The sequence below is a fragment of the Podarcis muralis genome, chromosome 7 (genome assembly GCF_964188315.1).
Source record: "Podarcis muralis chromosome 7, rPodMur119.hap1.1, whole genome shotgun sequence".
NCBI classification, from domain to species: Eukaryota; Metazoa; Chordata; class Lepidosauria; order Squamata; family Lacertidae; genus Podarcis; species Podarcis muralis.
Genome location: NC_135661.1, coordinates 24,976,215 through 25,004,098, shown reverse-complemented (window position 1 = coordinate 25,004,098; position 27,884 = coordinate 24,976,215). Strand labels below are relative to the sequence as shown.

General features: G+C 46.7%; 2 long non-coding RNA genes across 2 annotated transcripts; both read left to right on the top strand.

Annotated features, from left to right (window-relative positions):
* Window positions 1–3,038: 3,038 nt before the first annotated feature.
* On the top strand, window positions 3,039–5,088 carry LOC144328597 (uncharacterized). Its single transcript, XR_013393823.1, has 3 exons — window positions 3,039–3,139; window positions 4,625–4,692; window positions 4,846–5,088. It is a non-coding gene; the product is annotated as an uncharacterized LOC144328597 (long non-coding RNA).
* Window positions 5,089–6,238: 1,150 nt separating this feature from the next.
* On the top strand, window positions 6,239–8,339 carry LOC144328596 (uncharacterized). The gene is made up of 3 exons (XR_013393822.1): window positions 6,239–6,937; window positions 7,220–7,285; window positions 8,215–8,339. It is a non-coding gene; the product is annotated as an uncharacterized LOC144328596 (long non-coding RNA).
* Window positions 8,340–27,884: the final 19,545 nt, after the last annotated feature.

Genomic DNA, 27,884 nt, shown 5'->3' with positions numbered 1-27,884 from the left:
CAGCAACTGATATTCAGAAACATTGCAGTCTCTGACTGTGGAGGCGGAGCATAGCCATCAAAGCTTGTAACCATCCATAGTCCTCTCCTTTCACACCAGATACTGACAGATTAGTGGGGGAACACCAAGATTCATGGAAGCTTATATAAATCAAGTGGGAGGTGGAACCCCAAAACAACCCAATGAGTACTGAGCATGCTCAGAATACTAGCTGATTGGTTTAGGACAGGGGCGTGGAATGGAATGGAGCATCCTGGATAAGGACATGACTATTGGGCTAGCATTTTGGAATCTGAAGAGGAGTAAAAAGGTAAAGGTACCCCTGCCCGCACGGGCCAGTCTTGACAGACTCTAGGGTTGTGCGCCCATCTCACTCAAGAGGCCGGGGGCCAGCGCTGCCCGGAGACACTTCCGGGTCACGTGGCCAGCGTGACATCGCTGCTCTGGCGAGCCAGAGCCGCACACGGAAATGCCGTTTACCTTCCCGCTAGTAAGCAGTCCCTATTTATCTACTTGCACCCGGGGGTGCTTTCGAACTGCTAGGTTGGCAGAAGAGGAGTACTTCATACCATAACATTTGTTGCGAACCCCACTTTTAATTATCATTGCTGGCCTAGACCCAGTATACCTGAAGGAGTGTCTCCAGCCCCATCATTCAGCCTGGACACTGAGGTCCAACTCCAAGGGCCTTTTGGCAGTTCCTTCACTGCAAGAAGTGAGGTTACAGTGAAGCAGGCAGAAGGCCTTCACGGTAGTGGCGCCCGCCCTGTGGAACGCCCTCCCATCAGATGTCAAAGAAAAAAACAACTACCTGACTTTTAGAAGACATCTGAAGGCAGCCCTGTTTAGGGAAGTTTTAAATGTTTGATGTTTTATTGTGTTGAATGAGATTCAGGTGAGGGTCATATGCCTTGTCAATCCCAGCAGGTATATAACAGGCCGATGGCCTGCCCAGGCCATGAAGGAGGAGCTATTTTGGCAGCAGAATCTTGCTGCCAACTAGTCTGGAAAAAGTCAACAAGACTGCCTGGCCTGTTCTGGACAACCTTTGAGATCAGGATTATAGGCAGTATACAGCTACAATGGCCGCTTGAAAACACTACTTGGGCAGAAGGTGGAATATTTTAAAATCAGAGTCCTTCTACCAGCTGCCTGGGGTCATTCACAGGCTGACGTGTCTCTCTCTTTTCTCATTTATGGCGCTTCATATGGAGCTGCATAGCTGAGTAAAGAGGTATTTGAACCCTAGTCTCTCCCAGGGTTTCCTCTTCTGAGAAACAGCTCTTCACTTCACTCACAGAAGCTGCTCAGTTCTGCTTCTGGTGAGCAGTTGCTGGTGTGGTTTTTTTTAAAAAAAACAACAACTGCAAGCATTCTATGATGTCACAGTAGGGGGTTTGCAGGCACTGGGCAACCAAAGTTGGCCTGAGTGTTACACAAATCTTAAGGTGCACACATAGCAGACATGCACCCTAGAGAAAAAGCAATCCTTCACGATTTAAAAATTATAAAATATTCCCTGGAAAAAAGACACACTTTCTTTGAGTTCACAGAGCAACCCTGAAGCCATCTCGACCCTCTTAATGACCCCAGATATCTACTCTGCAGTTGAAGGAAAAACCTTTCCCAACAGTTCACTTACAAATCCTTCAAAAGCTATAAACATCTCACATAAATAGGGGTAGATTTGTGACAATAGATTCAAGAACTGAGGTATTTACCATTTCAAGGGAACAGCTCAGACTGGCCAGGAGAGGGCAACCAGCAAGCATTGTCAGGTATCATGACAAGAGACAAGCCAGGAGACAAGACTGCCTCTTTCTGTGATGTATGTATGATTCTTGTTGGGTGGGCAGTGGTTTTTAACCAGGGTGCTGTGGCACCCTTTGGTGCCTTGAATGATGGTCAAGGGTGCCGTGAGTAACACTGGCCTCTGTCCCTCTTTCTCCCCCCCCCATGCCTTCTTGCATCTCTGCCTCTCAAAAGCTTGTGCAGCTGTTTGTTGCAGCACCCCTGGCTACAAGCTGCCCTGGCGAACAGCTGTGGCTGTTCAAAGGACTCCTAAGGAGAGGGGAGAGGAGAAGAGGGAACACTCCACAAGGGAAGGAGTCAGAAAAAGAACGAGAGGCTGCCAGCTCTGCTGGCAAGGGGTGACATAGCTGGGCTCCTGAGCCTCACAGAAAGAATGTAGTTGGTCAAGGGAGCCGTGGACTCAAAAAAGTCCAAAACCTCTGGGCTAAGGGAAACCCAGCCAGATTGGGGGGGGTTATAAAAAATAAATTATTATTATTGTTATTGTTATGGGCAATTTCTCAAGTTTTTAAAAGTTGTTACACACACTTGTCTTGGCTCCTCACCTCCATGCAACATGTAAGGTGAGAAATTCTGTCGCAACAGTAAAATTAAGATCTGCCTTGCTTTGACTGGTTCCTGCTGCCGCTCATTTTTCTCTGACCCATCATGGATTTAGCCCCAACTCCAAGAAACTAGTAACTGAAAGGAGGTGGGTCATGGGAACTGAAGCGTATGCTTTCTGCATACAACACACCCACTGCCAAGCAGCTCCATCTCATCTGCCCCCAACCCCATACCACCCTCTCTCCTAAAATAGACTGGGGTCACTGAGTCCTTCCCAGCAATAGAATTAGCCCTACTGGAAGATTCCTAAAATGTTATTAATCCAGAGTTCAGAGTTAAGAATTCAAAGGTCCCAAATATAAAATAAACGTTCATAAATGTACATGGCAAACACATAAGCAAGTACAGGGGAGCAATCCTGTCAGCTTCTTTAGGAGACAACAAGAGCCTGCAAAGCAGGATACAAATAATAGAAAAAGTATTAAACTGTACATTTCAAAGAATATATATATATATATATATATATATATATATATATATATATCACCCTAGCGTTGTATGGCATTAACATTGTTCTAAGCACTAGGCCACACGGACTCTCCTAGAACCTTGGCACTGAGGCTGGGAATTCCATGTTCTCAACTGCCGTTGCCTAGCAACAGCAGTGACCGTTTGAACTGAGGTTCCTGCATCCTCAGCTTCTCAAGGTTGGCAGAGGTGGCCTGTAGTGACCCTCGCGCAGTCACTACAGTAGAGGATGTCATCCCAAAGACTCCTGGAGGTAAGTGGAGGTTGCCATGGCCAGGGGACTTAACTCTGGAACCTAGATTAATGGTATTGAAGGGCCATTAGAATATTGTTCTCTATATGATCCCAAAAACTCTTTTAGGCATTTTCTCCTCTCTCAGATGTTAGAGTAAAAATGGGCCTCTCTCTCTGGAATGTCTGGCTTAGGCAGGTAGAAGATAAGAGCAAAATTGAATGGGTGTTATTGTAACCCCAGACAGGGGGAGGCTGAAAAGGAGGAGGCGAACTGAAAAGGAGGAGGGTAACACAAGAAACAAAGCCCCATCTTATTGTTGTTAGTGTAAATCACATGTTTTACATGTGAACACGTGTCTATGCATTCTAAGGGGTATAAAAAGTGGGCGCACCCTTACTGGGGTGTGCAGGTTGCGAGCTTATTGCTCTGTACCTTTGTTCTGCATATGCATTTCAAATAAAACCATTAATAACCTGCAAGGACGTTTTGCCGCTTTGTGTGAATCTGTGCTCCAGGGACCCCATAGCAGATATGGAACAGGTCCTACAGTATCACCAAGTTTGGTAAAGAGCTATCCAAAGTCAAAGAAAGGCTTGAGCTTTGCCCAAGTTTTTGGAAGGGGAGAAGGAATATCAAAAAGGAAAATTCAGTGTCCTATATTGAAGTTGATTGAATATTATTTTGAACAGAGGATTCCTTCTGATTTATGTACATGTGAATCTGGAAGAGACTTCATTTCTATTTATACATGCTGGATGTTATCTTAGTACTATAGTTTGGAAAGGAAAGGGGAAAACAGAAGAAGAAAAGAAAGTGTGAGTGGCTGGCCCAGTGGAGGGGAAGGGGGTACCGGGTGGAGCTTGTTTTTCTGCAGAGCTGAGGCAGGGAGCCCTGCTGCCCACCTGTCCACAGAGTCCATCACAGGAAAGGGCTGCTCCCAGGTGCAGGCGAGGGAGAGACAGGAGCCCTGGCGGAGCTCTGCTCCTGGAGGAAGGACAGATGATAAACAGCGCCATGGGCTCTGCTGAAAGGCCAGCTCCCTCAGGTCTCCTCTCCCCCCCCAACTCTTACCTGGTGGCAGCCATTTCATCAGGCTGCCTCAGTGGGAGAGATGACAACAGCATTTTAGACACTGGATGGGGCCTGAGCTTATGAGTTGTCTTTTCGTCTGCCCTCCTTGCCCCCTTTCTTTGTGTGTTGTATTTCTGTTGGTCAGATTGTTTCTTACAATAGAAGTCTGCCATTAGGGAGTTTCTTGCATTTGATTTCATGTAAGGCTCTCTTGGAGCCTTTTTGGCTTAAGAGAGGGGTACAAATGCTCTAAATGAATAGAAGGATGAATAAGGTCTCTAAGGAAATGGAGGACAGAGATTTTCAGTTTGTTTCCCAACCTACCTCATCTGCGCTTTCCTGATCAACACAAAAACATGAATGGGTCTGATCCATTCTTCACATTCTGATGTTCCTGTTTCTCTTTTCTCTTTTCTCTTTTCTCATGGACAGGGAATTGATTTTGATGAAGATCAAATATCGGAAATCAGCCTGGAAGATGGGGAGGATCTTCCTCCAAGGTAATCCTGTGCTAACCCTCTGCCCCATAATCAATTGCTTAAAAAAAAACAAAAAACACCCGGTCCATTTCTATGGTGGTGGTGCTTGGGGTCTTTGAAGGATGGGAGGCAATAAACCCTTTTTACAAAAGTGCTACTCCTCTCTCCCCTCAGCATCCCAACCACAGGTTCTCTGGATGCGGCTGATCTTCCTCCTGAAAGCGTCAGCAAGGAACAGCTGAAGCCCAGACTTACGGAGGTCATCGCCACGATGAAGAGTGGGAAGATCCGAAGGAAGGCGCTCCGAGATCTTTCCGCCCTCCTGCAGAAGATCCAGGAATATGTGAGTTAAAAGTCTGGTAGTTGTTGTTCTCTTTGACATCTGGTGGGAGGGTGTTCCACAGGGTGGGCGCCACTACCGAGAAGGCCCTCTGCCTGGTTCCCTGTAACTTGGCTTCTCGCAGTGAGGGAACCACCAAAAGGCCCTCGGTGCTGGACCTCAGTGTCCGGATAGAACGATGGGAGTGGAGACGCTTCTTCAGATATACTGGACCAGCGCACCCCCCCCCCCCCTGTGGAACATGCCCCAGCCATTTTGTTGGCTGGGACCCACTCCCCGGCAGCCCTGACCCCTCCCCTTAAGATCAAAATAAAATCTTAAAACAAAAACAAAACAAAACAAAACAAAACAAAAAAACCCCAGAAAATAATAAAAGAATACAAACAAAAAACTGTAAAAATTACAAATCCATCAAAATAAAACAAATTCCCAAGCCCAACCAAACATCTACCCCACCCCACCCCCCACATACAAAAAAGTCAAAAGGGAAAGGAAAATTTTAAAACATTTTTAAAAGAACTCTGCGCCCCTCCGGGTTCTCCTGGGCAGCAGCAGCAGTGACAGCAACCGTCCTTGTGAGGCTTCAGGCCCCACCCTGGGCCAAGTGGTGAGTGGCAGGAGCAGGGCCCTCAGGCACTCACACAGGGGAGTCCTCCTGGGCAGCACAGCAGTAGCAGTCCTTATGAGGCCTGTCAGGCCCCGCCCTGGGCCAGGTGGTGAGTGGCAGGAGCAGGGCCCTCAGGCACTCACACATGGGAGTCCTCCTGGCCAGCACAGCAGTAGCAGTCCTTATGAGGCCCCTCAGGCCCCGCCCTGGGCCAGGTGGTGAGCGGCAGGAGCAGGGCCCTCAGGCACTCACACAGGGGAGTCCTGGGCAGCACAGCAGTAGCAGTCCTTGTGAGGCCTGTCAGGCCCCGCCCTGGGCCAGGTGGTGAGCGGCAGGAGCAGGGCCCTCAGGCACTCACACAGGGAAAGCATTGCAACCATGCAGGGCTGTCAAGGCCTTCAGGCTGCTGCTTCTAGGCCCACCCTGCAAAGTGCCCAAGGGACAATCCGGCATCCCAGCACATACCCAACTTTGAGACCAGAGTTGGGCCATAGCAGAATGAATCCCAGTGAGAAAAACAGCTGATAAAAGAAGTAAAAAGCAAACATCAAGAAAAGAGGGGTGGGAACTCAAAAAGATTTTTTTTTCTGTATAGGATGCTAAATGTTTTGGAATGTTTGGAAGATTTAATAAAAATGTTATAGGAAAAATGGTGATGGGTTGCTTCTCTTATCAGTCCCTTCTCTGGGTTTCTTCTCAGCCATCGGAAGCGCTTCCTGCATCCTCCCTTGGCCAACTGGTGGCTATTTCCTCTCTGTGCGCACTGGATCCGGACCCGGAGTGCAGGCAGCGGGCAGCAGAGGCCCTCTGCCATCTTCTGCCCATCCTGCAGCACTACGAAGGTAAGACTGGAAGAATGCATCCCAGCATGGGGTGGGGTGAGGAAGACTCAAACTAACCCTTTGGCTTTCCTTTGCAGAGACACTGGCACGATCTTCGTGGAACCAAAGACTCATCTTCAGAGCTCAGAAGGTCCTCAAATCCACCGGAGGACCGGTTCCTGAATTGTTTCTGAATAATTGTTACTCTCTTGCCAGGGTAAGTCGCTCTCACACAAGGCCCAGCGGTCTCTCAAGCCACATGTTCTGGGTTCTGCAGAGGCAGCACCTGGGCTTTCTGCTCCCCAGCCCTGCCCTGTGGGCATCTCTGACCTTCCTCTCTTGCTTCAGGTCTTTGGCGCCTTTCTTCCTGCAGAGCAGCTCTTGGAGGCCATGTGCTTCCTGGCCAGAGACCTGGTTGTCGAGAGCAGCTTCAACCCGTTGGATATCTCCCACTTACTGCAAGAATTCATCAAGCAGTTTGGCGGCACAAAAGTGGAGGTAAGGTGTCTGCAAAGGTAGGAGAGAAGAAGATTCTCCGCTTTGGTGTAGGGGAGGCAACCTCATGCCATTGGGTGGCCAGGACACATGTTAGTTGAGAGGGGCCTGGCAATGTCAGGACAAGAATCTCAGCCAAGGGTCCTGAGAAACATGGGTTCAGGGAATGGGGAATTCTCCTCCTTCTGGGAGCAGACTGGCAAGCTTCTTTGGGCCTTTTTGAGGGATACCTAATATCCAGCCTCCCATAATAGGTGCAACAATTCCTCTGTGGCCTCCTTACAGGTCTGATACTCATCACAAGCCACTATCAAGTCATCAAGAAGAACTGAAGAAGCACCATTTTCTCAGGTACTGATGCGAATTTAGCCATCCATACTTCAAAAATTTATTTAAATGTGCCTTTATACTTTATACTTTATATTAATTCTTTATACTTTTCTATTTTAATATTGTTTATATTCTTCATCAGTTCTTGGGCCGTGTTTGGATGGATTATACCTTCCTGCTCCCATTTAATCTGAATTATCCTTATCATTCTTTCTTTGTCGCTTATCATCAGTGATTTTATATCCTTCTTGATTTTCTCCACACTTCTTTGTAATTTACATCTGGAATCCTAGCAATATTTATAATAATATTTACCACCAAGTATTAAAAAAATTTCCTATTGATATCCATCTTTGTCATTTTTGCAATTTCCTTCTTCTCCTCTTTATTTACATCCCAAAATAAAATTTCAGACTTCTCCAAATTTACTCCCAATCCCAACTCCTCTTTAAAGTCCTGCAGGATTATCATAAATTCTCTTACACCCTCTAAGGGGTTTGTAAATAATAATAGGATAGCATCTGCATACATGTTTAACTTCATTTCTTCCTTTCCTTTCTTATTTCCTTTTATCCTTACTGAGTTTCGTATTCTGTCTGCCAAGTACTCCATACCCAATACAAATAGTAGTGGTGAGAGTGAACATCCTTGTTTAACTCCTCTTTGTATAGTGAATTGATCTGAAATCCCCTCATTCACTCTGACCACAGCCTTCCCTTCTCTATACAATTCCCGGATTGCTTCCACAAAGTTCTCTCCTAATTCTACCTCCTGCATAATATTCCATAAGAACTTATGTCTAATCGTGTCGAAGGCCTTGTACACATCCAATTTTAAGACCACCAATTTTCCTTTTACCCTGCTTGTTAATACATTTAACACATTTCTTATATGATGGCCTATGTATCTTCCCTTAACAAATCCATATTGATCTTCCTTAATTATTTTAGGTAGTACCTTTCGGCAACTCACTCAAAAATGGTACCCAACGGTTGCAAACCTGAAATAGAAGGTTTTTTATCACAGGACAAGAAATCAGACCTCGACAATTTAAACAGCAGAATTTATTTTATTTTATTTTTTAAAAATCCCTAAGCCCCAGGTTCACAATTTTAGAAAAAATCTGACTTTCGGCAATTTACTCAAAAATGGTGCCCAACGGTTGCAAATGCTGCCCCAAAAGGTTTGGCGGTCGAAACAGAAGGCGGGACAAGAAATCAGGACAAGAAATCAGACCTCGACAACTTAACTGGCGGAATAAGATTTTTTTGAAAAAAACCCTAAGCCCTGGGGTCACAATTTCAGAAAAAAATTGACTTTCGGCAACTCTCTCAAAAATGGTACCCAACGGTTGCAAATGCTCCCCTGAAAGGTTTGGCGGTCAAAACAGAAGGCTTTTTATCACAGGACAAGAAATCAGACCTCGGCAACTTAACCGGCGGAAGAAGATTTTTTTGAAAAAATCCCTAATTTCAGAAAAAATCTCACTTTTGGCAATTCACTCAAAAATGGTGCCCAACGGTTGCAAATGCACCCCTGAAAGGTTTGCCGGTCGAAACAGAAGGCTTTTTATCACAGGACAAGAAATCTGACCTCGACAAATTAACCGGCGGAAGAAGATTTTTTTGAAAAAATCCCCAATTTCAGAAAAAATCTGACTTTCGGCAATTCACTCAAAAATGGTGCCCAACGGTTGCAAATGCTGCCCTGAAAGGTTTGGCGGTCGAAATAGAAGGCTTTTTATCACAGGACAAGAAATCAGCCCTCGACAACTTAACCGGTGGAAAAATATTTTTTGGAAAAAATCCCTAAGCCCCGGGGTCACAATGTCAGAAAAAATGTGACTTTCGGCAATGCACTCAAAAATGGTGCCAAACGGTTGCAAATGCTCCCCTGAAATGTTTGGCGGTCGAAATAGAAGGCTTTTTAAAATCTGAAATTCTCCAATTCACTCAAAAATTGTGCCAACTGTTGCAAATTCTCCCCAGAAAGATTTGGCATTTGAAAAAGAAGGCTTTTTAGCATAGGTCAAAAAATCAGCCCTCAGCGACATAACCTGTGAAATTTTTTTTCTAAGCCCCGGGGTCACAATTTCAGCAAAAATCTGAAATTCTCCAATTCACTCAAGAATGGTGCCAAACTGTTGCAAATTCTCCCCTGAAAGGTTTGGCGGTGGAAACAGAAGGCTTTTTAGCATAGGCCAAGAAATCAGGCCTCAACACTTTAAGCTGTGAAAAATCTTTTTTTGAAAAAACCCTAACCCGCAAGGTCAGAATTTCACAAAAAATCTGACATTCTGCAATTCACTCAAAAATGGTGCCAAACGGTTGCAAATGCTCCCCTGAAAGGTTTGGCGGTGAAAACAGAAGGGTTTTTATCTTAGGTTAAGAAATCAGGCCTCGGCGCTTTAAGATGCGGAAAATCTTTTTTTGAAAAAATCCTTATCCAGCGGGGTCAGAATTTCACAATTCTCATTCTCCACCCCCATCATTCATCTGAGGTCCACCTCCAAAGGTCTTCTGGCAGTTCCCTCCCTGCGAGAAGTGAGGTTGCAGGAAACCAGGCAGAGGGCCTTCTCGGTAGTTGCTCCCATCCTGTGGAACACCCTCCCTTCAGATGTCAAGGAAATAACTATCTGACTTTTAGAAGACATCTGAAGGCAGCCCTGTTTAGGGAAGTTTTTAATGTTTGATGTTTGATCATGGTATTAATATTCTGTTGGGAGCCGTCCAGAGTGGCTGGGGAAACCCAGCCAGATGGGCGGGGCATTATTATTATTATTATTATTATTATTATTATTATTATTACTACTACTACTACTACTATTTTTATTAGACCTGCTTCTCCTATCAGGCTTCTCTCCGCCCCCCCCCCCAAGGGAACAAAACCTTCTTCACAGTCTATTTAATCCCTCTGGGTTTTTTAAACAGGGTGGGAGATAGAGCCAGTCTGGGGATTTTTCTCTTCTGAGGGGCGGAAGAATTTGATTCTTCTCCTGTCTATAAGTGAGGCTCAGGGCTCTCTCCGTTGTGGGCTTATCGCCTGGAACTCAGCACTGCGCAATAAGAGCTTGAGCGAGGTGCGGGGGAGGAGGGGGCGGAGAGGGGAGAAAAAAAGATATAAAACTCTTAAAGAATCAAAGGATTAAAATCTTAAAAGGTTCACGTGCCTGGCACTCTTCAGTCGGCTCTGCCAGAATCCTCAGAGACAGAACGTTCATCTCTTTATTACCGGTGACTGGGATAGGGGTTGTGGGAAGTGGGGAAGAAGTTACAAAGGCTCAGTAATGGAATTGTGAGGCTGCAGGGGTAGGCAGACAGCTTTGGCAGATCTCTCCTTTTTTACAACCCTCCATTTCACCTTGTAACTGCCGATCCAGCACTGGTGAAATGCCAGGCATTCCACGCCCTATCTGCCTGGGCACAATAGCACTGCCACCATGCTGTGGACAGACTCGGTGCATTAAGGCAGCCTTGGGGAAGCTCAGGTTTATGGGCTGAATGAGGTCGTCTAGCCCTCAGGAAGCTCCCCAGGCCACATCGCCGCCTCCTATCCACCCCTTTCCCCCCATGCCATGCCCCCTCGCCAGCTTTGCATCCTGAGAATGTGTAGAAACCGGCCTACCATCCAGAAAGATAAAAGTTTGTGCTCTTTGCTCTACCTACTTTTGCCTCTGGCTTCCCCTCCCATCCGCTTAGATTGCCTAGAAAGGGTTAGGAAAGTGTTTCCCCACCCACTTCAGGGTAGGGGTAAAGAGGAGGGAGTTTGTCGCTTCTCTGCAGGAGTGCCTGCTAGCTTTTGCCACTTCCAATTCAGCCTTGGCAACTCTGCTCCCTCTCTCTACCTGCTTCGTCCTCCCTTCTCCCTTTTGTATCAGGCTGATTACATTGTAAACCAGGCATGTCCATGATTTATGGTGCAACTTGTCTGGGAAAATTAATGAGCAGACGCTTAGATTTTATTTCATCGGAACTGAGAAAGATGGCGCCTGCCACCCGAGCAGGACTTTTGGATCAGCGTGTCAAGATTTATTGCAAACAAAAGACTTACCAGCTTTAAAAAAGGGAGAGCCTTACAAAGTTCACACAGAAGCATAATAATGTTTACTTTAACTCGCCTGTGGAAACAACTCAGAGGCCATTAAGAAGAAAAAAGATAACAACAAGAAGATCGAAAGATGGGATTGGTGAATACTGTAAGCAGCAGAAATATGAGATGACTGGACCCTTACTGAACTCGAAGCATGGGAACCCCCAACAAAAAATTATAATTTGGCAAAATATTTGGACTTTATGATATGTATTGGTACAATTTGGAATAATTAATGTGATATGATTGGATTGTTAAATGGAAAACTTAATAAAAATTATTTTTTAAAAAAAGTAAACCAGGCATGTCCAAAGTCCTTTTCGGGGGCCTAACCCGGCCCACCGGTCGGTTTAATCTGACCCCTGTGGCAGTTTATTTCCTGGGGTAAAATCCTAAAAAACAACTCCAATCTTTAAAAAAGGTCAACTACTTCAATCCAATAAAAAGTTCAACAACTTTGGTCGGCCCTTTGGTCGGCCCTCAGGGATGTTCACTTCATCAAATCTGGCCCTCTTTGAAAAAAGTTTGGACACCCCTGTCGTAAACCTACAGGTAGGAACACCTGTTTTAAAAAAGAGAAAACGTCTCCCCTGTTTCCCAATCTTTAATTAAAGTCCCAGGAAAGATGATGTCACGGGTTAAGTCCTCCCATAGCACTGTTTTCCCCCAGATAGGCTGCTGGGAAGCTGCAGAGCCACAGGGCTGGAGCAGAGTACACCTGTACGGACTTACAGTACAGACTTCTTTTATTCTTAAGAGATGCCGTTCCAAAGCACCCAACTCACATCTTTTGACGAAGGATTCATAGGACAGTTTGCTAGGTTCCCATAGGATTCCAGGGGTTCCAGTCACTTACCCAGGGTTCATGTTTCCTTTTGGAAATGAGACACAGCAAAGACTTTGGTGCCTTTAGGATATCTTCTTCTTTGGAGATCACTTGTTGCCAAGTAAGATTGTCTTCCATGAACACGGTTTTAACAGTGAGGCTGTAAGTGACCGTGGAGGCCAATTCCGGATTCACACGTCCTTCCACAGTGGGGACATAGGTTTCCGGGTGGGAGTTGATCATGGTGAGAGTTTGCCAAGCGTGCCTTCCTCCTAGCACGTTTCTCCCTTGCATCCTGAATTCCAGCGTCTTCAAAGTCCATGACGCTTTTGGTCAAGGCTGTTCTCCAATTGGAGCGCTCGCAGGCCAGTGTTTCCCAGTTGTCGGTGTTTATACTACATTTTTTAAAAAGATTTGCCTTGAGAGAGTCTTTAAACCTCTTTTGTTGACCACCAGCATTACGCTTTCCATTTTTAAATTGGGAATAGAGTACCGGTAGTTGCTTTGGAAGACGATAATCAGGCATCCACACAACATGACCAGTCCAAAGAAGCTGATGTTGAAGAATCATTGCTTCAACACTGGTGATCTTTGCTTCTTAGGATATACGGTTTATTTGTACATATATGCAACCTGCACTGGAGGGATTCACAGCATTAACACCTCAAAAGGGTCTTGTTTCTCCCATCACCGCAGCCTTGGATTCAAAAAGAAATCAAACATTGCTCTCAAGCATTGCTCTGACTCTCTCCAGCTTACTGCTTTGCTTCTAGGACACATCACTCCCCTTTCAACTCTAAACTCAGTCTCTGCCCTCAACCCATTTGCCGTCTTGCACGCACAGCCCTTTCCTTTGTTCTTTTAATGAACTGTCACACAGGTGATCATCTCAACACTGGAAGTTAGCCTGACTTATATCTGAACTCTTGTTAGGAATATCTCACATGCTGCCTACTTCCTCCCCGCTAAACTCATAACAATATCTATTTCTCTCAACTGTCAAAGATAATGCCGAAGTGTGTATTCTTTGTTGTGCATCTTTCTGTGTTTCTCTCTCTCTTTTTTTTAAGATATTTATTAAGGTTTTTTAAAGATTTGTATAAAATAGAAAAAACAGGGGGGAAAACAGAAAAAACAAAAATACAAACATACAAAATACACACTACAACAAGTATAATTTCAATCCCTTATATTCATAAAACCTATTTTCCCGACCTCCTCATGCCTCCCCTTTCTGTATTCTGATCTCTAATTAATTCAAATCAGCAAATCCCTCCCCTAATTTCTATTTTAATTTTTGACCTATCTTTTCTTATTTACCTAATCATTACAGCTGAAAACCACTTAATTTCTAAATCAACATCGTTCTAACATTCCATAATTTTACAATATTTCTTAAGATAGTCCTTAAATTTCTTCCAATCTTCTTCCGCCGTCTCTTTTCCCTGGTCTCGGATTCTGCCGGTCATTTCTGCCAGTCCCATATAGTCTATAACCTTCATCTGCCATTCTTCCACGGTGGGTAGATCTTCTGTCTTCCAATACTTCGTGATGAGTATTCTTGCTGCTGTTGTGGCATACATAAAAAAAGTTCTGTCTAAAATGTATAACTTGCTGCTGGAATGGAACACACAGGATGAATTAATTAAATCAGCTATGATCAAGTGGGCACAAGATATTGGTCATAACATTATGTTTGAGGACTGGGAACGGCTGTGGACCACCGGTATTAAATTTACGGCATGTAATGCCTTAAAAGAAAATATTATGAAAATGATTTACAGGTGGTACATGACTCCAGTCAAGCTTGCAAAAATTTACCACTTGCCTGATAATAAGTGTTGGAAATGTAAAGAGACTGAGGGTACATTCTTTCACCTCTGGTGGACGTGCCCAAGGATTAAGGCTTTTTGGGAAATGATTTATAATGAAATGAAAAAGGTATTTAAATATACCTTCCTGAAGAAACCAGAGGCCTTTCTCCTGGGCATGGTCGGTCAGCTGGTGTTAACAATTCTGTCTCCAATTTTGATTTTTCCACCTGGAAACCAATTTTCCTGTCTAACTTATAAGTCTCCATTACTTGATAGTAGTGAAGCCAGTCTCGGACTTTGTCCCAAATGTAATAACAGTCCACCATTCAATTTCCTTTCAAGGCAGTCCGACCCCAGAGATCAAAGCAGCGGATGTTTTTTAAGTTCGTACCTATCTTGCAGGCATAAAAAGTTCAGTTTCCACCCCCCACCGCTCCTGCAAAACGGGGGGGGGGGGAGATGCTCTTCCAAACGGTAGATTAGTAGTTTCAAGAAAATGTTCACTCTTTAGTTACAGCTTACAGTTACTTTGCTTTTGAATTATCTACAGGAGGGAAAGGCAGACTTCCTCTTTGTACCTTTCCCCGTGCTAGTGCCAAATTTCTTAATAATTTGATTCCAAATTAAATACGTTGATCCTACTCAAGAGTAGTTATTTTGAGTCCAAATTCGTAGGAAGAAATCAGCGCTCTCCGATCATGGCGACGCGGCTTCACTCTGCAGGCTGTAGACGACCCTCAGCACCGCGCCGCTCACCCGCTACTGCTCCGTAGCCTTTAAAAAGGCTCCTTTGCGGTTTTGGGGGGCGCAAAAGGTGCCCGCCGGGTCTCCTCGTTCACAGGCTTCCGCGCCTGTGATTTTTAAGGGTCCCCGCTTCGCCGTAGCGGCAGGACCCGAACCCGCGGAGCAAACTTCCCCCGGAGCTCGGAGGCAAATCCGCCATTAATCGCTGGCGCTGACCGGAAGTCCCTATCTTTCTGTGTTTCTCTCTCTGTCTGTGTTGATGCATTTGACACATCAGTGGTAGCTTTAATCTTCCATGGCTGATATGCAAACAGACCACAACAGGAGTGGGGAGAGCCATTTCAACCAAGAAAGCAGATGAGATGTTACTGCTAAGAAAGGCTGGGCTCACAGGGTTCAGCAAACTTTTTTAGCAGGGGGCTGGTCCACTGTCCCTCAGACCTTGTGGGGGGCCGGACTATATTTTGAAAAAAAAATAGTGAATGAATTCCTATGCCCCACAAATAACCCAGAGATGCATTTTAAATAAAACCACACATTCTACTCATGTCAAAACACGCTGATTCCCAGACCGTCAGCGGGCCGGTTTTAGAAGGCAATTGGGCCGGATCCGCTCCCCGGGCCTTAGTTTGCCTACCCATGGGCTGGAGAATGCTTATTGATAACATCTCAGGAATGGCAAAACAGTTCAGCAACTGATAGACCTCTTGTTAACTTTGTGGTGTCAATGAGAGAGGACAGTCCTGTCCTGTGCATAGGGATGTCAGAAGATTCGGGCAGAAAAGGAAGTAGAAATTGCTGCAGTTCATTTGCCTTTGGTCAAGCGAGTATGGCCAGTATCCATTCACATCATCGTTGCTGGTTTCACAAAGACCACAAATGATATGTAATTGATGGCTTTTCAAAAACATGCTTTTGGCATTTCCTTTATATTGAAATGAATGTAAGTGGTGTAATTTGTGTAAATACAGTAGTTATGTCAAGCTCCGTAACTTAAATTGTAGAGAGTGAGACAAATAATGGGAATTGTGATGAATATAGTTCAGAATGGAAATCCCTGCCCTCCTGCATCCCTACATCCCTGAGAGCCAGTGTGGTGTAGTGGTTAAGAGTGGTGAACTTGTAATCTGGTGAACTGGGTTCGCTTCCCCGCTCCTCCACATGCAGCTGCTGGGTGACCTTGGGCTAGTCACACTTCTTTCAGTCTCTCAGCCCCACTCACCTCACAGGGTGTTTGTTGTGGGGAAGGAAGGGAAAGGAGAATGTTAGCCGCTTTGAGACTCCTTCAGGTAGTGATAAAGCGGGATATCAAATCCAAACTCCTCCTCCTCCTCCTCCTCCTCCTCCTCCTCCTCCTCCTCTTCTATGGTGGTAATCTTGCAGATCTCTCTCTCTCTCTCTCTCTCTATCTATCTATCTATCTATCTCTCTCTCTTTTTTTTTCCCTCCCCCTGCTGCCCTGTTCTGGTTTTATTGGGAATGTCCCCATGCAATTTTCCGTGTCAGTCATTAACGTCATAGGGAAAGGTACAAAATGTGGGTTATTTTCCTTCCGTGGAGACTATGGAACATTTTGTCTCTCCACCTTGGCAGGCACAGTGACAGGGCAAGAGAGCACGTGAGTTTGGAAATGAAACGATTTATTGCAGCCACGGCTCCTTGATTGCTGTAGAGGAGGTAAATGAAAGTACACTTTGGTTTATTAGGAACACACCACAGTAAATACTCAAATTGGTGCCAGCTTCTGGCTTGGCAGATGGTCAGGCAAAGCACCCGAGTGGAATTTTAATGGGTCTGTTTTGCTCAGAGTGCATTATCCTGCCAATGTCTGGATGGTGACCAGACACACAAGGACTGAGGACACCTGAATTTGAAACCCTTTGAAACCTCTTGCAGAAAAGCAGCAAAGGGTCTTTTGGCACTTCCAAGACAAGAGTCCTGAAGCACCTTGAGGATTGTGAGGTGTATTCAAATAAGTCATGCTCAAAGTAGACCCATTAAAAATGAACCTGCTAGTTAGCATCAGTGTGTCTGTTCTGAGTAGGAATAGCTTTGGATGCAATTCTAACCTTCATAGGGACTGTGGACAGGACCTCCAGTAGGACATATTCAAGCAAAGGGCTGTCGACCCCTCGTCCCTCCAGCTCCCATCAGCCCCAGTAAGCATGGTCAATGGTCAGGGATGATGACAGGAGTTGGGGGCTGTTATGTACTGAAGTTCTCACCCTGGGCCAGCAGGGGGCTACTGTAGATAGTTCAGGTCCACATATGCAAATAAGGGATCGAAAGTGACGTTCAGTGATTGGATAGTTACAGAAAGTTGTTACAGTTACGTTGTACTGGAGCTCTATATAAGCAGGCTGGCTGAACCCTTCAGTTCAGTTCAGTTCTGGCCTGTGAATAAACAAGAGCTGTTTGAAGAATCGCTGTGTCGTCTGATATGTTCACCCACAACTTAACAGGGGCAAACAACATCTGGAGGACCAAAGGCTCCAGGAAAACTCAGAGGTTCACCATCTTCCTTTAGAATGGGCTTAGCCAGTGGCATAGTGTGGGGTGTGTGGCCCCGGGCACAAATTTCTGAGGGAGCACAGCCAGGCACCCCTACATCAGGCTCCCTTACTGAGGCCATAGCTGCAGGGAGGCAAACTGTGCCCAAGCTGGGACTTTGGGGCTGAGGTGGTGACGGCAGCGCCTCCTTCTTTTTGTGACTGGCAAAAGGATGCCCCATGTGCCTCACTCCTGGGCCAGCTGAGAGGGAGGGGGAGGGCTCTGCCACCACCCACCAAGGAGGGAGGGAAGGAGGAAGAGAAAGATGGAGAGGGGCAGGCCAGCAAAGGGACAGACTGCTGCCCAGTCCACCAGGGGGGTGCAAAACCTGCCCTGCCCCAGTCCAGGCGCCAGCAACCCACGTTATGCCCCTGGTCTCAGTCACTTGCAAACTGAACCAGCAGAGAGAGAAAGAGAGGCCAAGAGAGAAACAGATAAAAAGGGGAACTGCCACCACTCAGACTAGTGGGAAGCAGTTATTTGCATAGTTGTCAACTTACAGATTTGAAAATAAGGGACCAGCAGTCTTGAAAATAAAGGACCAGCAGCCAAAATAAGGGATTTTAGTAAACCAGCTGAAATACGAAGTTAAAAGGGACCAGGTAATTTTGGAGAGCAGCGCCGGTTTTTAGCCCTTTGTTTCCAGAGGTTGCTGCTTAAGACACCAGCCGATGAAACACTGCAATTAAATAACTACAAGCAGCAACCACTTTTCGCGCAAAACGAAGTCCAAGCTACGAAGATGCTGCTGCAGTTCTGTATCTTTTCTCTCATGCTCCATCTGTAGCTCTCGGTTCCATCAGGTGGGGCGGGAGGAGGGGGGGAATAGCGCCCGAAGTAAACCCACAGATCAGACCATCTATGCTAGTCTACCACTACAAATCTATGGGAGAAGCGCTTGCGGTCCTTCCCTTGTAGCCCTCGGAACACCTGCCCGCGCCTCCTCCTCCTCCTCTTCCTCCTCTCTCTGAACTGCTTTCTCTATGGTTGCCCTCGCTCTCCTCTCAAGGCTCCTCATCAATTCATAGACCATGCCAGGCTGCCCATCTCATTCGGGTCCTTCGGCGACACAGCCACAGTATGGCCTAGTGGGAGCGGCGGTGACAGGCAGAGGGGAGGCCCCAGGCAGAGACGCTCAGTTTGGCGGCCGCGAGGAGGGTGGTGGTGGAAGGGCCCGAGGCTCCCACCAGTCCCGGCGGGGAGGGATTCCCGGGGGCCGAGGCTGGTGAGAGGAGGCTGGAGGGAGGTGGGCTGGGCAGCCAAGCAACGCAGTTGGAGCCTCCCACCTCCCTGGCCAGCAGGAACGTAGGGAGAGGAGCTGCTTCCTTTGAAACCCGGGAAATTTAAGGGACATCCATCAATAAGGGACAGCAGCGGGACATGGCGCTGGGATAAGGACTGTCCCTCCAAATAAGGGACGCTTGGCAGCTATGCTGCTCATGCTACTATGATGAAATGTTCTCGCTTCAGATTTACAGGGTTGGCTGGTGTCGCCATGGCTGGCAAAATGTCCTCTCTCGCGCACCTTTTGTGTGTGCGCGCACATGCGCACCTGCCTCTGGAACAGTCAGAATGCCGTAATTGCAATGCCATGGTGCACCTGGAGACAATTTTATCACCCTCGGTAAAATGTGTAAATACCATTAAGTTAGACAGATTTTCTCATTAATTTTCTCTCCCACCGACAGGCCAGGAATTAACACCATTGATTTCCCAGGCCCTGCTCATTATCAATCATCCTGGAACTTAGTCACATTTCATCTGTTCCACCTGCTCCCCGGCATCCATTTGAAGCCCTCAACATATATTAAACTAATAAAGCACAATGGGTACCGCAACCCTCAGTGTTCAGAAAGTCGGGGAAAGAATAAACGAGTTAATTCCCAAGCCTCTGCGCTTCTAGGCTCCAGGGTACGTGGCCTTTACAAAGAGAAAATGGGCACCAGGGCTGGGAATTGCTACGCCAGGCCCAATTTTTTTGCTGGTCTTTTCCCAGACACTGTCAGGTAAATAAGTCTCAGGGAATATACAGCATCTAGTTAGAACCAGAGAGTATGAAGGTACATTAAGCATCACCATGCAATGCAGGAATCACACACAAAGGATTCCTGATAGACAGGCTTAAAATATACCATATTTTTCGCTCTATAAGACACACCAGACCACAAGATGCACCTAGTTTTTGGAGGAGGAAAACAAGAAAAAAATATTCTGAATCTCAGAAGCCAGAACAGCAAGAGGGATCGCTGTGCAGTGAAAGCAGCAGTGCCTCTTGCTGTTCTGGCTTCTGGGATAGCTGCGCAGCCTGCATTCGCTCCATAAGACGCACACACATTTCCCTTTAGTTTTTAGGAGGGGAAAAGTGAGTCTTATAGAGCAAAAAATACGGTAGTTATACAGAATGGGGAGAGGAGCCGTGTTGTTGTTGTTGTTTGGGGGCAGAGTACTGCGTAAGGGAGTGAGACCCCTTTGCTGATGCAAGTAAGGGTGATGACTTACTTCCTGCTGGGACTGAGGACTACATCCATATAAGGATCCAGCAGAGAAACAGAAGAAAAACCCTCACCACAGTCTAGGGCATTGCAAATGATTATGATAAAAAGAAACTGGTGAAGGCCTTCAAGGAGAAAATTGCCTGCAATGGTGCTGTGATTGAGCACCCAGAGTATGGAGAGGTGATTCGGCTTCAAGGGGGTCAGCAGAAGAACATAGGTCAGTTCCTGTTGTGTACTGAGTTGAATAGGATCCAAAAGGCAGCAGTCTGATAGGTCCTAGAACAACAGGATTCAGAATGCAGCAGTCTGATTGGTCCACAGGAGCCACCCAATCCAGCTCCAGGTGGAAGTGAATCCTGGAATTAGCCAATCACGTGGGGCCCATTGTGTAAATAACATATATAAAGCAGACATTCTGGGGGAACTTCCATTCCTCCTCACCACTATGAGCTGAACAAAGAGCATGAAATCCACTCTCAACTCTGACTATATTTCAGTTCCTCATTGAGATTGGACTGGCTAAAGATGACCAGCTGAAAGTCCATGGGTTTTAAGTGCCTGTGGCTTGCCAAAGTCTCAAGGGGGAAGACTTCCCTGAGATGAGAAATTCCTTGTGCCCCACATCACTAGTTTAAAAACAAGCCAGCTTGCATAATGTAATCACGTCAGGTTCCCCTTAGTCTAGACTAGTGTAACTCAGCAATGTAATAAACTGACAAGAGCCCCCCCCCCCAAATGTAGTTACAGTGGTACCTCAGGTTACATATGCTTCAGGTTACATATGCTTCAGGTTACAGACTCCACTAACCCAGAAATAGTACCTCGGGCTAAGAACTTTGCTTCAGGATGAGAACAGAAATCGCGTGGCAGCGGCACGACAGCAGCGGGAGGCCCCATTAGCTAAAGTGGTGCTTCAGGTTTAAAACAGTTTCAGGTTAAGAACGGACTTCCGGAACGAATTAAGTACTTAACCCAAGGTACCACTGTATATGGTTTAGATTAGAAGTGGAGTCTGAGCTGGGATTCAGACTCAGCACATGTCCTACATCCCTAGTCACTGATGAAGCAGTCCGTAACCTGAAGCATATGTAACCTGAGGTACCACTGTACTAGAAACTGGGGGCATGTGTAAGAACATAAGTGAAGGGATAACTAAAACAAGATGGTCAAAACCAACTACAGTGGTACCTCGGGTTACATATGCTTCAGGTTACATACGTTTCAGGTTACAGACTCCGCTAACCCAGAAATATTACCTTGGGTTAAGAACTTTGCTTCAGAATGAGAACAGAAACCGTGCGGCGGCGGTGCGGCGGCAGCAGGAGGCCCCCATTAGCTAAAGTGGTGCTTCAGGTTAAGAACAGTTTCAGGTTAAGAACAGACCTCCAGAACGAATTAAGTTCTTAACCCGAGGTACCACTGTATTATAAGAGAAGGAGGAGGGAAACAACCACCCCTCATTTGATCCGCTGCATAATCTTATTGTGCCCCTTCTTCACAGCAACCCCCCCCCCCAAAAAAAACCCCTTAAAAGCCAAGGAGTCATAACTATATACCCCCACACAAGGGATTCTCTCTAACTCCTTGATCGTTTCAGTCCCCCTTTCCTGCAACTTTTCTCCAGCTCGACAATCCTCCCTGCCTTTCTTTTTCAAGGACAGGCGAGGAATGACAGCCTGCCTGACTTTCTGTCCCTGCACTTAAATCCAGAGCGCATCTGGGAGGCTTTGTTTACCAGAAGCTCCGTGAGGCTGAACAAAGCAGCACTTACAATTTGCATGACAATTCGGAGCTGATGTATGCAAAGGCGCTGATAATCCCAAACTCATCGTCTCCAAAGGGAGGCGGGCAACCGACAATGATGGGGGGGGGGGACCCTCACAGGTAATTTGGCCCACAAATGAGCCAGGGAGAAGGGAATTGGCGGGGGTCTCACCTGTCATACATTTCAATCCCCCCCCCCCTTTCCCTGAATCACCTGCATTGCAACCCACCCTCAATTGCATGAAACTCTACTAATTGGACGCCCTTCCTCATTCCCATCCCAGGAAACCACGCTGCTGTCTCAACCCTACAGGGATTAGGTGTCCAATTAACAGGGAGAAGCAGCCACTAGATTTCAGATTTCTCTCTCCCACACTCACTCACTCACTCACGCAAGCACACACACCCCTCCCTGCCTCTTAATATTCCTCACCTGTCCCCATCGCCCAGCACTGAAAGTTTCAAAAGTCACCTCATAAAAACAGATTAGGCTCCCCTCTTAAATGGCTTCCATAAAGATTGTCGTTATGTAGTGATAATTCCGGTTTAGGTGGCCTGTCTGGAATATGGAGAAGATCCTACATGGAGGTACGAAGCCGTCTTATACTGAGTCACAGCCACAGTCCACATCTAGTTTGATATTTCCTACACTGGCCGGCAGCAGCCCTTCAGGGTTTCAGAGAAGGGGCATTTGCAGCCCTACCTCAAGATGCCAATGGGGATTGAACCTGGAACCTTATGGTCTTATCCAAAAAACAGCCTAAGTTTCTAGTCCTCATGATTCTGAAGAAAGGGTTGATCACACAGCAAACTGCCTTATATTAGGTCAAACCACTGGCCCATCTAGCTCAGTAGTGTCTGAACCAGGGACCTTTGGTCTCCTGATGAGTCTTTCTCTTTCTCTCTCTCTCTCTCTCTCTCTCTCTCTCTCTCTCTCTCTCTCTGTCACACACACACACACACACACACACACAATCCACATCAAAAGGAGTATGTAGTGCTCATTCATTTCATTTTTAATTTGTATACCATCTTTCTATATTACTACTGTATACACAGCGAAAATCACACGTGTAATAACAATCTGATCCCATACAAAAAAGTCACAATATTGTAACTTTAAAATAACCGTCTTGTATCAAATAAAGCAATGTTCAAATAAAGCAGGACTTAGTTGGAAGCAACCTTCGACCGGAAGAGACAGTGTCAAAATCAGGATCCTCAGAAAAATGGTACGTTCTTCACATCCTGAACTGTTGATGTATATGGATCATATAAAACCACAATAAAAGAGAAAGGATGGTAGGCAATGTTAGTCAACCTCAGAGTATGTCCAATGAAAGCAATGGATTTAAGTAACTAGTGTTACTTAAACGCTTCTCCCACGTCTCTTGATTTGACGAAAGCCCAATGGAGGCATTTCCTCACGAGCGTTAATTAAAACATGGAACGTGGTGGACCTCCTCTGGAGATGTCTGAATATTGGATATCAGCCACTGCATTTGAACACAGGAATAAAATCAGGGGAGGCTGATCTTCGGGGGCAAGTGGGGTGCTGCCCCACCAATCTCAGTTAGCCCTCATCCAGCTCCCATCTGCCTGCCTTCTTATAGGTAGGGTGACTCTGTCTGTCAGCTTCCTCCTCCTTCGCCTCAGTGTTGGTCCTTGTAGAACTCAGCAGAGGGGAGGATGGAATCAAAACTAGGAGGAGTTGGCTCTGCTTGTCATTGGCTCTGGCTCCATCTCCTGTTGGCCTTTCTGCCTTCCGCCCTACCAGTCTGAAGAGGTACCAGCCACCACTGTGTCTATATCTCCCTATAGACATAAAAATGTAAGGCTGTCATCACGCTGCAATCTGCATGGCTGCTGATAGCATGGCCAGATTTCTTCCTCCGTAATCTCAAAGCAGAGACATCACCTTGCCAACAAAGGTCTGTATAGTTAAAGCCATGGTTTTCCCACTAGTGATGTATGGAAGTGAGAGTTGGACCATAAAGAAGGCTGATTGCCGAAGAAGAAGAGTTTGGATTTGATATCCTGCCTTTCACTCCCTTTAAGGAGTCTCAAAGCGGCTAACATTCTCCTTTCCCTTCCTCCCCCACAACAAACACTCTGTGAGGTGAGTGGGGCTGAGAGACTTCAAAGAAGTGTGACTGGCCCAAGGTCACCCAGCAGCTGCATGTGGAGGAGCGGAGACGCGAACCCGGTTCCCCAGATTACGAGACTACCGCTCTTAACCACTACACCACACTGGCTCTCGAAGAATTGATGCTTTTGAATTATGGTGCTGGAGGAGACTCTTGAGAGTCCCATGGACTGCAAGAAGATCAAATCTATCCATTCTTAAGGAAATCAGCCCTGAGTGCTCACTGGAAGGACAGATCGTGAAGCTGAGACTCCAATACTTTGGCCACCTCATGAGAAGAGAAGACTCCCTGGAAAAGACCCTGATGTTGGGAAAGAAGGAGGGCACAAGGAGAAGGGGACAACAGAGGACAAGATGGTTGGATAGTATTCTCGAAGCTACCAGCATGAGTTTGACCAAACTGCGGGAGGCAGTGGAAGACAGGAGTGCCTGGTGTGCTCTGGTCCATGGGGTCACGAAGAGTCGGACACGACTAAACGACTGGACAACAACAATCTCAATGCTGTCCATTGTTAAACTCAGCAGGGTGGAGGAGGAGGATGGGGACAAACTTAAAAACAAACCATCCCTGCTTGATGTTGGCTCTAGCTCCACTTGTCTGGCTTCCATTAATGTTTGGGCTCCCTGCCTTCTGCCCACTCATCCCATTGCTCACCTGTCACCGCTGGATAAAATGTAATAGAAGATGGGGGAGATTATAATTTAATGATCCAATATTAACACCATTTTAAGTCATCTCTGACCACTGGCCATGCTTGCTGGAGCTGACAAGAGTTGGAACCCAATGACATTTGAAGCCCACAGCCTAGCTGGCCATCCTAGTCTGCTAACTTAAGAACCTTTCCTCCAATGGCTGCAATTATTCAGTAGTGAGAGAAAGGCACTTTGCACATGCTCGCAGATGCTCATTTTCCTGCCTACATGCTTACTGCCTGGACCCAATGAACAGTCTCCCTTTTTTTAAAGAAAAGACTCCTGGGCACTTCAATATTTCAACCCTCCATACCAGTCTCATGATACTCGTTCCCCCCACCTTAACACCATATTTCTCCCTCTTCCCGTGGGATATGACTATGCTCTTCCTCCATGTTCAGAGGCAGTAATGCTTCTGAATTCCAGATGCTGGGGACTGCAGGAGGGGAGAGCAGCTCTCACACTCAGGTCCTGCTTGTGGGCTTCTTGTCGGGGCATCTGGCTGACTGTTGCGAGAGAAGGGTGCCGGGATAGATGGGTCCCTGGCCTGATGCAGTTTCAGGGCTCCTTTTATGCTCTTGCCAGTGACATGTTTCCCCATAGCTGTCAACTTACAGATTTGAAAATAAGGGACCAGCAGCCTCGAAAATAAGGGCTCAGCAGCCAAAATAAGGGATTTTAGTCAACCAGCAGCCAAACGAAGCCTCAAGTGGTGGTTCCCATAGCGCAGCAACCCGACAAAGGGGATGCAGCAAGGAAAACCACCGTCACCTCTCCGCTGGGAAGTGCTGAGCAAAGGCGAGTCCCCAGGCAACGCGGCCGATTTGATCGGCACAAGGCATGCAAGCTCCACCCCCCAGTTGTTCTTAGACTCCTTATTGGGTATTGCAACGCAGCCAAGCAACACAGCTGGAGCCTCCCTCCTCCCTGGCCAGCAGGGAAGTAGGGAGAGGAGCTGCTTCCTTTGAAACCCGGGAAATTTAAGGGACATCATCAATAAGGGACAGCAGCGGGACATGGTGCTGGGATAAGTGACTGTCCCGCTAAATAAGGGACGCTTGACAGCTATGGTTTCCCTCGCCTTGGCGCGCTTGGATTGGCAGCTGAGATTATATCCACGAGGCCGGCACCGAGCCAGGGGGATCTCTCTTTGCTGTCACACATTTGGCAGAGAGTAGAGCAATTTATAGCAGATTGAAGTGGAGAGGCTGGACAAGCCAAGGCAAAAAAGAGAGAGAGATAACCTCATTCATTGCCATCCATATTTCCACCTGCAAAACATGCTTTTGAGAAGGAAAGGGCACTGGAAATGAGCCTGAACATACATTGAGATCTGGCAGATGTGTGTGTGTATATATATATATGCGCACATGTCAGTGAGGGCACACACAGGACACAATGGAGTGCGCCTCCAAGGGTGAAGTCAAACCACAGGAGAATCACAGCGCCTGCTGTGGCTGCAGTAACTGGTAACTCACAACTGCTGCCTTCTACATTATTTGTGCTGCATTAGCAGAACCCAATTATCTTTCCCTGGTTGCAAGATTGGGCAGTGTGTATGGAGGTCCTGGGCTGTCCAGATGCACAGACTCCCCTCTAAGCTTGCTGATGTGGTCCAATGGAAAGCAGAGCAATATGTTGATGAGACAGTGTGGCATAATGGTTAGAGTGTTGGGCTATGACCTGGGAGACCAGGGTTTTGAATCCCCACTCAGCCATGAAGCTCACTGGGTGAGCTTGGGCCAGTCACCATCTCTTAGCCTAACCTACCTACCTCACAGGGTTGTTGTGAGGATGAAATGGAGGATGAAATGGACAATGTAACCACCTTGAGCTCCTTGGAAGATAAAGGGGGTATAAAGGTAAAGGGACCCCTGACCATTAGGTCCAGTCGTGGCCGACTCTGGGGTTGCGGTGCTCATTTTGCTGTACTGGTCAAGGGAGCCGGCGTACAGCTTCCGGGTCATGTGGCCAGCATGACTAAGCTGCTTCTGGCGAACCAGAGCAGCGCACGGAAACGCCGTTTACCTTCCCGCCGGAGCGGTACCTATTTCTCTACTTGCATTTTGACGTGCTTTCGAATTGCTAGGTTGGCAGGAGCAGGGACCGAGCAACGGGAGCTCACCCCGTCACGGGGATTTGAACTGCCGACCTTCTGATTGGCAAGTCCTAGGCTCTGTGGTTTAACCCACAGCGCCACCCGCGTCCCATAAAGGGGGTATTTAAATGCAATAAATAAATAACTATTTGGCACCAGCTTAGCTGTGGGAGTGGCTGGAAGGAGGCATACAGGGCACCATCCAAACATCTTAGGGACTCCACTCCGGATTTGTGTGGGGTTTACTCGGAGGTTTCACTGCATGTCATAAAAATGTGCACACCATTCTCTTAGAACTTTGCATTTTCAGTGCTCCTAAATGCTTAGCTTTGAAGGATACGGAACAGCTCGTTTCCTGCATGCCTTCTCCAGAGTGGGTGACTTTAGGATGCAGGAGGCAGGAACCCTGCTGCAGAAATAGCAGTGGGTCTTTTGCAAGGTACCAAGAGGCCCGCGGCTCTCGGAACTGGAGGAACTGTTCCTCCTTGCTGGTGTTCCTTTTCAAGTCCATTCCTTTGCAAAACAAAAAAACAAAACCACCAACTCAATGACTTCCTCCACTGGTTCATTCATCTCTGCAAGTTATTGACAACACCGGCTGATTAACTACCAGGGAATCTCCCTCCAATAGATCTGTGGGCGGCAACCACCTCGCTGCACAAAGGATTGCAAAATTAGGGCTGGGTTGGAAGGCGCCTGCTTTTTGATTAATCATCTATTTTTTCATCAATTAATCAGCTCATTGATTGTGTCTAAATACATTTCCGTATTACCCAAACTTTTAACCTGCTTTTAGGATGATAAGAGAGTAAACCGCAAAGAAGGGATTCTCAGTTTCTGCATTGCATGGGGTTGGACTAGATGACTTGTGGGGTCCCTTCTGACTCTACAATTCTATGATGGTGCAAAGCACCATTTTTCAGGGCTCACCTTTACTCACGTGGAAGCGGATGGATCTGTTTTAGGAACACAAGAACCTGCCTTATAAGAAATTGGAACCATTGGCTCATCGGGCTCAGTACTGACTGGCAGAAGCTGTCCAGGATTTCAGGCAGAAGTCTTTGACCCAGTCCTACTGAGAGATGCTCTGCCACTAAGCTATGACCCTGTCCTTAAGACATAGGGATACAGGAAGCTGCCTTATATGAAATCAGAGCATTGGTCCATCGAGCCTGTTATCATTGGCACTTATTGGCAGTGGTTCTCCAAGGATTCATGCAGGGGATAGTCCCAGGCCTACCTAAAGATCCTGGGGATTGAACCTGGACCCTTCTGCATGAAAAGGAAATGCTCCACTACTGAGTGATGGCCCTTCCCTGTCAACTTCTCTCCCACTGCTACACACACGCACATACTTTAAAGGGAAATCTCATTGCTCAGCGGTGGAGCATAGGCATTGCA